The sequence below is a fragment of the Bidens hawaiensis genome, unplaced genomic scaffold (genome assembly GCF_021521415.1).
Source record: "Bidens hawaiensis isolate Kalapana, Puna unplaced genomic scaffold, B.hawaiensis_p1.1 tig00020334_1, whole genome shotgun sequence".
In the NCBI taxonomy this organism is placed as follows: Eukaryota; Viridiplantae; Streptophyta; class Magnoliopsida; order Asterales; family Asteraceae; genus Bidens; species Bidens hawaiensis.
In genome coordinates this window covers 50,368-63,028 of record NW_027493094.1, presented here as the reverse complement: position 1 = coordinate 63,028, position 12,661 = coordinate 50,368, and positions in this window count along the sequence as shown.

The following is a 12,661-nucleotide window of genomic DNA, read 5'->3' as shown; positions in this document are numbered from 1 at the left end:
AGCGCATAAGTCACATATATAGAGGATATGTACTTATACGGCGTATATGTACATATACGCTGGATAAGACATATACGCCACATATTTTGTCTTTCATGTCTATAAATAGGTCTTCGGCATATACGGTCAATGTCCTTCAGGTTCAAATGGTACATGTCATGTATTTTCATATATTAGTTTACTATCACTGCAATCAATCATGGATAAGAAAAGAGTTAAAGAGATGAATTTGAGTTTTTCACCTTGCTATGGTTTCCGCACATGACATTGTATAGTAGATTTCGTTGTACATGTCTTATACGTCCATCTAAAGATCCTACAAAGGATTTTAAATTGGTATTAGAGACTAGGGTTCAGAATCTACTTAGAAAAGCTCAATTTCATTTCTTTTCTATGTATTTTTTTATCATTCCAGAAGATGTAGTCGTTCAAATCTCTATTAACTTTCACATGTTGATAGATTCATGGTTTCGAACAGAATACTAAAAGTTCAAATTCATACATATTCGTTTTCTCCAAAGAAATTGTCAAAACGTTAACGTCAAGTTTATCCGGGCGCATAAGTTTGAAGCGTATAAGTTGAGAGCACATATGGTTTGAAAGCGCATAAGTCTAAACATATATCATATTTGGCACTTAAGTTGGGTTTCTTCTTGGACGCATATGTTTTCACTTATACGGCGGATAACTTCTCCGTCCGTATAACATATACGGTGTACTTGTGATTGGGTTATACGATGTGAGCTTCAACGTATAACATATATTCTACAGTGATAGTGGACATATACGGAGCTACTGTTGGTGTATAACATATACGCTGGATAACTCACTCCATCAATGGTTTACATTATCTATTAGCGAATAAATATTTGCATGCCGTATTTGTTATTCTGGTTCATAAGTTCTTATTCGGGCATGTAAGATATACGTCGTATACAAGCTTAGATGTTGATATATGAACATAGCCATGAATGATACATATACACTATTGATACCTATACACTGATGAATCCTACATGGAGAATCAGGATTTGCGTTTTGAGATATATGGGTGGAGAATGGAATGAAGATAGCCGTGACATATTAATGGGAGTTCATGAAAGATAAACGACCTAATTGTTAGCCCAATTAAAAGTATAAAGAGTCAAATCATTTCTTGATGATCGGAAAGCATGATGTTCATGGGTCTTGTATCCTGATGATTGAAATTTGAGAACCTTGACTAAGCAATATCCGAGGGGATTCTGTTGGACCATGTATGTCTATCGCTTAGGTTAGTAAGGTCTTGTTTGATAGTTAGTGAATTTGGAATATAATTTAATGTTTTAGAGCGCATAAGTCACATATATAGAGGATATGTACTTATACGGCGTATATGTACATATACGCTGGATAAGACATATACGCCACATATTTTGTCTTTCATGTCTATAAATAGGTCTTCGGCATATACGGTCAATGTCCTTCAGGTTCAAATGGTTCATGTCATGTATTTTCATATATTAGTATACTATCACTGCAATCAATCATGGATAAGAAAAGAGTTAAAGAGATGAATTTGAGTTTTTCACCTTGCTATGGTTTCCGCACATGACATTGTATAGTAGATTTCGTTGTACATGTCTTATACGTCCATCTAAAGATCCTACAAAGGATTTTAAATTGGTATTAGAGACTAGGGTTCAGAATCTACTTAGAAAAGCTCAATTTCATTTCTTTTCTATGTATTTTTTTATCATTCCAGAAGATGTAGTCGTTCAAATCTCTATTAACTTTCACACGTTGATAGATTCATGGTTTCGAACAGTATACTAAAAGTTCAAATTCATACATATTCGTTTTCTCCAAAGAAATTGTCAAACGTTAACGTCAAGTTTATCCGGGCGCATAAGTTTGAAGCGTATAAGTTGAGAGCACATATGGTTTGAAAGCGCATAAGTCTAAACATATATCATATTTGGCATTTAAGTTGGGTTTCTTCTTGGACGCATATGTTTTCACTTATACGGGGGATAACTTCTCCGTCCGTATAACATATACGGTGTACTTGTGATTGGGTTATACGATGTGAGCTTCAACGTATAACATATATTCTACAGTGATAGTGGACATATACGGAGCTACTGTTGGTGTATAACATATACGCTGGATAACTCACTCCATCAATGGTTTACATTATCTATTAGCGAATAAATATTTGCATGCCGTATTTGTTATTCTGGTTCATAAGTTCTTATTCGGGCATGTAAGATATACGTCGTATACAAGCTTAGATGTTGATATATGAACATAGCCTTAAATGATACATATACACTATTGGTACCTATACACTGATGAAACCTACATGGAGAATCAGGATTTGCGTTTGGAGACATATGGGTGGAGAACGGAATGAAGATAGCCTTGACATATTAATGGGAGTTCATGAAAGATAAACGACCTAATTGTTAGCCTAATTAAAAGTATAGAGAGTCAAATCATTTCTTGATGATCGGAAAGCATGATGTTCATGGGTCTTGTATCTTGATGATTGAAATTTGAGAACCTTGACTAAGCAATATCCTAGGGAATTCTGTTGGAGCATGTATGTCTATCGCTTAGGTTAGTAAGGTCTTGTTGAATAGTTAGTGAATTTGGAATATAATTTAATGTTTTAGAGCGCATAAGTCACATATATAGAGGATATGTACTCATACGGCGTATATGTACATATACGCTGGATAAGACATATACGCCACATATTTTGTCTTTCATGTCTATAAATAGGTCTTCGGCATATACGGTCAATGTCCTTCGGATCCAAATGGTACATGTCATGTATTTTCATATATTAATATACTATCACTGCAATCATGGATAAGAAAAGAGTTAAAGAGATGAATTTGAGTTTTTCACCTTACTATGATTTCCGCGATTTCGTTTTACATGTCTTATACGTCCATCTAAAGATCCTACAAAGGATTTTAAATTGGTATTAGAGACTAGGGTTCAGAATCTACTTAGAAAAGCTCAATTTCATTTCTTTTCTATGTATTTTTTTATCATTCCAGAAGATGTAGTCGTTCAAATCTCTATTAACTTTCACATGTTGATAGATTCATGGTTTCGAACAGTATACTAAAAGTTCAAATTCATACATATTCGTTTTCACCAAAGAAATTGTCAAAACGTTAACGTCAAGTTTATCCGGGCGCATAAGTTTGAAGCGTATAAGTTGAGAGCACATATGGTTTTAAAGCGCATAAGTCTAAACATATATCATATTTGGCACTTAAGTTGGGTTTCTTCTTGTACGCATATGTTTTCACTTATACGGTGGATAACTTATCCGTCCGTATAACATATACGGTGTACTTGTGATTGGGTTATACGATGTGAGCTTCAACGTATAACATATATTCTAAAGTGATAGTGGACATATACGGAGCTACTATTGGTGTATAACATATACGCTAGAGAACTCACTCCATCAATCGTGTACATTATCTATTAGCGAATAAATATTTGCATGACGTATTTGTTATTCTGGTTAATACATTCTTATCCGGGCGTGTAAGATATACGTGGTATACAAGCTTAGATGTTGATATATGAACATAGCCTTAAATGATACATATACACTATGGGTACCTATACACTCATGAATCCTTCATGGAGAATCAGGATTTGTGTTGGGAGATATAAGGGTGGAGAACGGAATGAAGATTGCCGTGACATATTAATGGGAGTTCATGAAATATAAACGACCTAATTGTTAGCCTAATTAAAAGTCTAAAGAGTCAAATCATTTCTTGATGATCTGAAAGCATGATGTTCATGGGTCTTGTATCTTGATGATTGAAATTTGAGAACCTTGTCTAAGCAATATCCGAGGGAGAGTCTGTAGGAGCATGATTTTCAATTGCTTAAAAACAAGACAAACAATATCCGAGAGGATTCTGTTGGAGCATGTACGTCTATCGCTTAGGTTTTCAAGGTCTTGTTTGATAGTTAGTGAATTTGGAATATAATTTAATGTTTTAGAGGGCATAAGTCACATACATAGAGGATATGTACTTATACGGCGTATATGTACATACACGCTGGATAAGACATATACGCCACATATTTTGTCTTTCATGTCTATAAATAGGTCTTCGTCTTATACGGTCATTGTCCTTCGGGTCCAAATAGTACATGTCATGTATTTTCATATATTAATATACTATCACTGCAATCATGAATAAGAAAAGAGTTAAAGAGATGAATTTGAGTTTTTCACCTTGCTATGGTTTTCGCACATGACATTGTATAGTAGATTTCGTTGTACATGTTCTTATACGTCCATCTAAAGATCCTACAAAGGATTTTAAATTGGTATTAGAGACTAAGGTTTAGAATCTACTTAGAAAAGCTCAATTTCATTTCTTTTCTATTTATTTTTTATCATTCCAGAAGATGTAGTGGTTCAAATCTCAATTAACTTTCACATGTTGACAGATTCATGGTTTCGAACAGTATACTAAAAGTTCAAATTCATACGTATTTGTTTTCTCCAAAGAAATTGTCAAAACATTAACGTCAAGTTTATAACGGCGCATATGTTTTAAGCGTATAAATTGAGAGCACATATGTTTTAAAAGCGCATAAGTATAAACATATATCATATTTAGCACTTAAGTTGGGTTTCTTCTTAGACACACATGTTTTCACTTATACGGCGGATAACTTATCCGTCCGTATAACATATACGGTATTCTTGTGATTGGGTTATTCGCTGCAAGCTTCAACGTATAAAATATATGCTACAGTGATAGTGGACATATACGGAGCTACTGTTGGTGTATAAGATATACGCTGGATAACTCACTCCAAAAATCTTTTGCATTACTATGAGCGAAAAAATATTTGCATGTCGTATTTGTTATTCTGGTTCATACATTCTTATACGGGCGTGTAAGATTAACATCGTATACAAGCTTATATGTTGATATACGAACATAAGCATAAATGTTACATATACGCTATGGGTACCTATACACTGATGAATCCTTTATGGAGAATCAGGATTTGTGTTGGAAGATATATGGGTGGAGAACGGAATGAAGATAGCCGTGACATATTATTGGGAGTTCATGAAAGATAAACGACCTAACAATTAGCCTAATTAAAAGTATAAAGAGTCAAATCATTTCTTGATGATCGGAAAGCATGATGTTCATGGGTCTTGTATCTTGATGATTGAAATTTGAGAACCTTGACTAAGCAATATCCGAGGGGATTCTGTTGGAGCATGTATGTCTATCGCTTAGGTTAGTAAGGTCTTGTTTGATAGTTAGTGAATTTGGAATATAATTTAATGTTTTAGAGCGCATAAGTCACATATATAGAGGATATGTACTTATACGGCGTATATGTACATATACGCTGGATAAGACATATACGCCACATATTTTGTCTTTCATGTCTATAAATAGGTCTTCGGCATATACGGTCAATGTCCTTCGGGTCCAAATGGTACATGTCATGTATTTTCATATATTAATATACTATCACTGCAATCATGGATAAGAAAAGAGTTAAAGAGATGAATTTTAGTTTTTCACCTTGCTATGGTTTCCGCACATGACATTGTATAGTAGATTTCGTTGTACATGTCTTATACGTCCATTTAAAGATCCTACAAAGGATTTTAAATTGGAATTAGAGACTAGGGTTCAGAATCTACTTAGAAAAGCTCAATTTCATTTCTTTTCTATGTATTTTTTTATCATTCCAGAAGATGTAGTCGTTCAAATCTCTATTAACTTTCACATGTTGATAGATTCATGGTTTCGAACAGTATACTAAAAGTTCAAATTCATACATATTCGTTTTCTCCAAAGAAATTGTCAAAACGTTAACGTCAAGTTTATCCGGGCGCATAAGTTTGAAGCGTATAAGTTGAGAGCACATATGGTTTGAAAGCGCATAAGTCTAAACATATATCATATTTGGCATTTAAGTTGGGTTTCTTCTTGGACGCATATGTTTTCACTTATACGGCGGATAACTTCTCCGTCCGTATAACATATACGGTGTACTTGTGATTGGGTTATACGATGTGAGCTTCAACGTATAACATATATTCTACAGTGATAGTGGACATATACGGAGCTACTGTTGGTGTATAACATATACGCTGGATAACTCACTCCATCAATGGTTTACATTATCTATTAGCGAATAAATATTTGCATGCCGTATTTGTTATTCTGGTTCATAAGTTCTTATTCGGGCATGTAAGATATACGTCGTATACAAGCTTAGATGTTGATATATGAACATAGCCTTAAATGATACATATACACTATTGGTACCTATACACTGATGAATCCTACATGGAGAATCAGGATTTGCGTTTGGAGACATATGGGTGGAGAACGGAATGAAGATAGCCGTGACAAATTAATGGGAGTTCATGAAAGATAAACGACCTAATTGTTAGCCTAATTAAAAGTATAAAGAGTCAAATCATTTCTTGATGATCGGAAAGCATGATGTTCTTGGGTCTTGTATCTTGATGATTGAAATTTGAGAACCTTGACTAAGCAATATCCGAGGGGATTCTGTTGGAGCATGTATGTCTATCGCTTAGGTTAGTAAGGTCTTGTTTGATAGTTAGTGAATTTGGAATATAATTTAATGTTTTAGAGCGCATAAGTCACATATATAGAGGATATGTACTTATACGGCGTATATGTACATATACGCTGGATAAGACATATACGCCACATATTTTGTCTTTCATGTCTATAAATAGGTCTTCGGCATATACGGTCAATGTCCTTCGGGTCCAAATGGTACATGTCATGTATTTTCATATATTAATATACTATCACTGCAATCATGGATAAGAAAAGAGTTAAATAGATGAATTTGAGTTTTTCACCTTGCTATGGTTTCCGCACATGACATTGTATAGTAGATTTCGTTGTACATGTCTTATACGTCCATCTAAAGATCCTACAAAGGATTTTAAATTGGTATTAGATACTAGGGTTCAGAATCTACTTAGAAAAGCTCAATTTCATTTCTTTTCTATGTATTATTTTATCATTCTAGAAGATGTAATCGTTCAAATCTCTATTAACTTTCACATGTTGATAGATTCATGGTTTCGAACAGTATACTAAAAGTTCAAATTCATACATATTCGTTTTCTCCAAAGAAATTGTCAAAACATTAACGTCAAGTTTATCCGGGCGCATAAGTTTGAAGCGTATAAGTTGAGAGCACATATGGTTTGAAAGCTCATACGTCTAAACATATATCATATTTTGCACTTAAGTTGGGTTTCTTCTTGGATGCATATGTTTTCACTTATACGGTGGATAACTTATCCGTCCGTATAACATATACGGTGTACTTGTGATTGGGTTATACGATGTGAGCTTCAACGTATAACATATATTCTACAGTGATAGTGGACATATACGGAGCTACTATTGGTGTATAACATATACGCTAGAGAACTCACTCCATCAATCGTCTACATTATCTATTAGCGAATAAATATTTGCATGACGTATTAGTTATTCTGGTTAATACATTCTTATCCGGGCGTGTAAGATATACGTGGTATACAAGCTTAGATGTTGATATATGAACATAGCCTTAAATGATACATATACACTATGGGTACCTATACACTCATGAATCCTTCATGGAGAATCAGGATTTGTGTTGGTAGATATAAGGGTGGAGAACGGAATGAAGATTGCCGTGACATGTTAATGGGAGTTCATGAAATATAAACGACCTAATTGTTAGCCTAATTAAAGGTCTAAAGAGTCAAATCATTTCTTGATGATCTGAAAGCATGATGTTCATGGGTCTTGTATCTTGATGATTGAAATTTGAGAACCTTGTCTAAGCAATATCCGAGGGAGAGTCTGTAGGAGCATGATTTTCAATTGCTTAAAAACAAGACAAACAATATCCGAGAGGATTCTGTTGGAGCATGTACGTCTATCGCTTAGGTTTTCAAGGTCTTGTTTGATAGTTAGTGAATTTGGAATATAATTTAATGTTTTAGAGCGCATAAGTCACATACATAGAGGATATGTACTTATACGGCGTATATGTACATATACGCTGGATAAGACATATACGCCACATATTTTGTCTTTCATGTCTATAAATAGGTCTTCGGCATATACGGTCAATGCCCTTCAGGTTCAAATGGTACATGTCATGTATTTTCATATATTAGTATACTATCACTGCAATCAATCATGGATAAGAAAAGAGTTAAAGAGATGAATTTGAGTTTTTCACCTTGCTATGGTTTCCGCACATGACATTGTATAGTAGATTTCGTTGTACATGTCTTATACGTCCATCTAAAGATCCTACAAAGGATTTTAAATTGTTATTAGAGACTAAGGTTTAGAATCTACTTAGAAAAGCTCAATTTCATTTCTTTTCTCTTTATTTTTTATCATTCCAGAAGATGTAGTGGTTCAAATCTCAATTAACTTTCACATGTTGACAGATTCATGGTTTCGAACAGTATACTAAAAGTTCAAATTCATACGTATTTGTTTTCTCCAAAGAAATTGTCAAAACGTTAACGTCAAGTTTATAACGGCGCATATGTTTTAAGCGTATAAATTGAGAGCACATATGTTTTGAAAGCGCATAAGTATAAACATATATCATATTTAGCACTTAAGTTGGGTTTCTTCTTAGACACACATGTTTTCACTTATACGGCGGATAACTTATCCGTCCGTATAACATATACGGTATTCTTGTGATTGGGTTATTCGCTGCAAGCTTCAACGTATAAAATATATGCTACAGTGATAGTGGACATATACGGAGCTACTGATTGTGTATAACATATACACCGGATAACTCACTCCATCAATATTTTACATTATTTATCAACGAATAAGTACGTGCATGTCGTATTTGTTATTTTGGTTCACACATTCTTATCCGGGCGTGTATGATATACTTCGTATACAAGCTTAGATGTTAATATGTAAACATAAGCCTAAATGTTACATATACGCTATGGGTGCTTATACACTGATGAATCCTCTATGGAGATTCAGGATTATTGTTGGACTATATATGGGTGGAGAACGGAATGAAAATAGCCGTGACATATTATTGGGAGTTCTTGAAAGATAAAAGTCCTAATTGTTAGCCGAATTAAAAGTCCGAAGTGTTAAATCGTTTCTTTATGATCGGAAAGCATGATGTTCGAGGGGGAGTCAGTAGGAGCATGATTGTCTACTGCTTTAACAACAAGACTAAGTTGTATCCGAGGGGGATTCTGTTGGAGCATGTACGTCTATCGCTTAGGTCTTGTAGGTATTGTTTGATAGTTAGTGAATTTGGAATATACTTTAATGTCTTAGAGCGTATAAGTCACATATATAGCGAATATTTAATTATACGGCGTATATGTACATATACGCAGTATAAGACATATACGCCGTATATGTACATATACGCAGTATAAGACATATACGCCGTATATGTTGTCTTTCATGTCTATAAATTGGTCTTTACGCTTATACGTTCATTGTCCTTCGGATGCAAGTGGCACATGTCCTGTAATTATCATATATTGATGTACTATCACTTCAATCATGAATAAGAAATGAGTTAAAGAGATAACATAATGTTTTTCACCTTGTTATGGTTTCCGCCCGTGACAATGTAAAGTCGATTTCGTTGTATATGTTCTTATACGTCCATCTAAAGATCCTACAATGGATTTTCTATTGGTATCGGAGCCTAGGGTTCAGAATCCACTTAGAAAAGCTCAATTTCATTTCTTTTCTATGTATTTTTTATCATTCTACAAGATGTAGCCGTTTAAATCTCAATTAACTTTCTCATGTTGGCAGATTCATGGTTTCGAATAGTATACTAAAAGTTCAGATCCTTACATCTGCGTTTTCTCTAAAGAAATTGTCAAAACGTTAACATCAAGGATATCCGGGCGCATATGTTTGTAGCGTATAAGTTGAGAATTGTAACACCCCGCAACCGCAGCGGAAACTTAAACGGGATGCGACAGACACCTCTGATATCAACCACATTGTTTATAAAGAAAACTGAATGCATTAATATACTTCAAAATTACATTATCTCATCTTTCATTACCGTCTAGGTGATACACACATCATACAATACAATTCATAATTCTATCTGTTATAATGTATCCTAACATCTCGCACACAAATCTTACACACATCAAGCACTTAGCACGTAAGCAATCACTTCATCTAAATTGTACCTGAAAAGCATGTGAGAAAACGGGTCAACTACGAATAGTTGGTGAGTTTCACAATTTTAGTAAACTATGATAAATCCATATCATAATATAATATTATCTGGGGACACTGTTAACCCAGTACTGTACTCACTCCGGGGACACTGTTAACCCATAAACACATCCAATAACCTCTGGGGACACTGTTAACCCAGAAACACATTTAATAACCTCTGGGGACACTGTTAACCCAGAAACACATTTAATACCCTCTGGGGACACTGTTAACCCAGAAACCCATTTAATAATCTCTGGGGACACTGTTAACCCAGAACATTGTTTCGGGCCTTACACTGTCAGTAACTCAGACAATTACCATCTTAATACATTACCGTACGATTCCCGTACAATAAACATTATATAAATACATTCATTTCCATGCGATCAGCATGTACTTAAACATTTTGATAGAAACATGCTTTCCGCCCAGGGAAAATAATTAAAACAGTTCAGTAAAAAGGGGCTCGTGAAACTCACCTTAACACATGCAAGCAGGTAACAACAATCATTATCAGTTAACACGTCCAATCTGTAATATGATCCCTACGATCGTTACTATACGCTTATTATTAATATAACTTTAACCAAGTTAACCGGTACATCTGGGGGCACTGTTAACCCAGCACTGTACCCGTTCTGGGGGCAAGGTTAACCCATAAACACTTCTCCGGACTCAGATTGTGATATCGTTTAGAGTTCCATGGTCATAATTACTATTAGTTGTTTTTCTCGTTTTGCGTGCCTAGCACGGTTATTCGTTTTTACGTTCCAAAAATGAGTTTGGTCACACACGACACGAAAATAGTCGTTGACTGATCATTTAATTAAAGTGGTGAAATTAGAGCTCGGTTTAGACGCCCCGATTGGCCGCGGGACCCGTTTCCGTATTTGGCGTACCGGAAACTGTTAAATCGGTTAAAAATACCCAAATCATCCGAATTATTTTCGGATGATTCATTTTTACTTGTTTAACTCAATTATATGAAAATAGTTCATTTTTAGGGTTTTTATACACCAGTCAGCTCGCTTAAGCGAACTTCACCGGTTTAGGCGTTTTAACCTTAAAAGTTTGATAATTAGCACAATTAATTATCCGTTTAACCTCGGATCTTGAAATTTTGCACAAATAACATTTTGACAGTGGGGAAATTTATAGCAATATTTCCAGAATTAAATTTTATATTTAAAATTTATTTATCTATTTATAAACACCATTTAAACACTAAATATGTCGTAAATACCAAACGACCTTAGAAAAATCCCAAATTTTTCCTGGATGTCCCCTGCCATACACATAATCCCCTGTAATTTTTCCAGAACCAAAATCTTTTTTTACATGCCATTTTCACCAAAACCGAGCTAGAAACCCCTAGAACTCGTTTAACCGAAAAGCCTACTTAGATTTCTCCAACTGACCTCAAATTTTGTGTGTGACTTATACATGATATAAAAAGTTTATCTGCAATTTTCCAGAATTTTTCATGATATTTAACTATTTTTCACCATTTTTGGCCAAAACCGAGCATTAAATTCACCAAATATTCATCCTTTATCCAAAAATTACCAAAAATTCACAGAACTCTTATTTTCATGTGTAGAACATCCCTGTAAAATTTCATGACCTAACTCTAAACGACCAACAATCTGTCCAAAAACACATACACCGACATAAACCGAATATACCTTTCGTTTTCCGCCACTACAAGCTACAAACTCGTCTTTCCGCCTTATCTACCACTAAACACAGAGCCTACAAACAACATACCACAATACCAAGCAAGTTACACTCACGATCAAGCCATTTCTTTCATGGTTACGGTTATGATACAAAAACAAAGATTTAAACCGTAAAAATTCGTTCTTGGTTCGTTTAACCCCTTTCTTGGACCAAGATCCCTTGTATAACCCGTATACATCACTTGATCATGCAAGAATCGGTTTTCATCTTTGAAACCTCATTTTCTTGCAAATAAACTCAAGAAACGAAGATGGAAACGTGATTAACTCGCTTATTTACCTTGTTTTCTTGCTAAAAACTCTCGGTTTTGGATCATGATCTTGAGAGGATTGGAGATTGTTGGATGAGTTTGTGTGAAAAAAGAAAAATGAAGTGGGTTTGTGGGGGTGGTGGTCCGATCGGTCTCTTGGAGGGGTGGGGTGGGACCCACCTCTTCATTTTAGGCCACATGTTTGGATTCTCGTAATCCGGATAATGTTTTGGATAATCTGGTTCAGTTCGTTTTTCGGTTAAATGTTTAATTCGGCTTAAAACGAGGCTAAAACGGTCGTTTTTCGGCTAAAAAATGAAATTTATATAAAACCGACTTAAGAACTTTAAAAACTCAA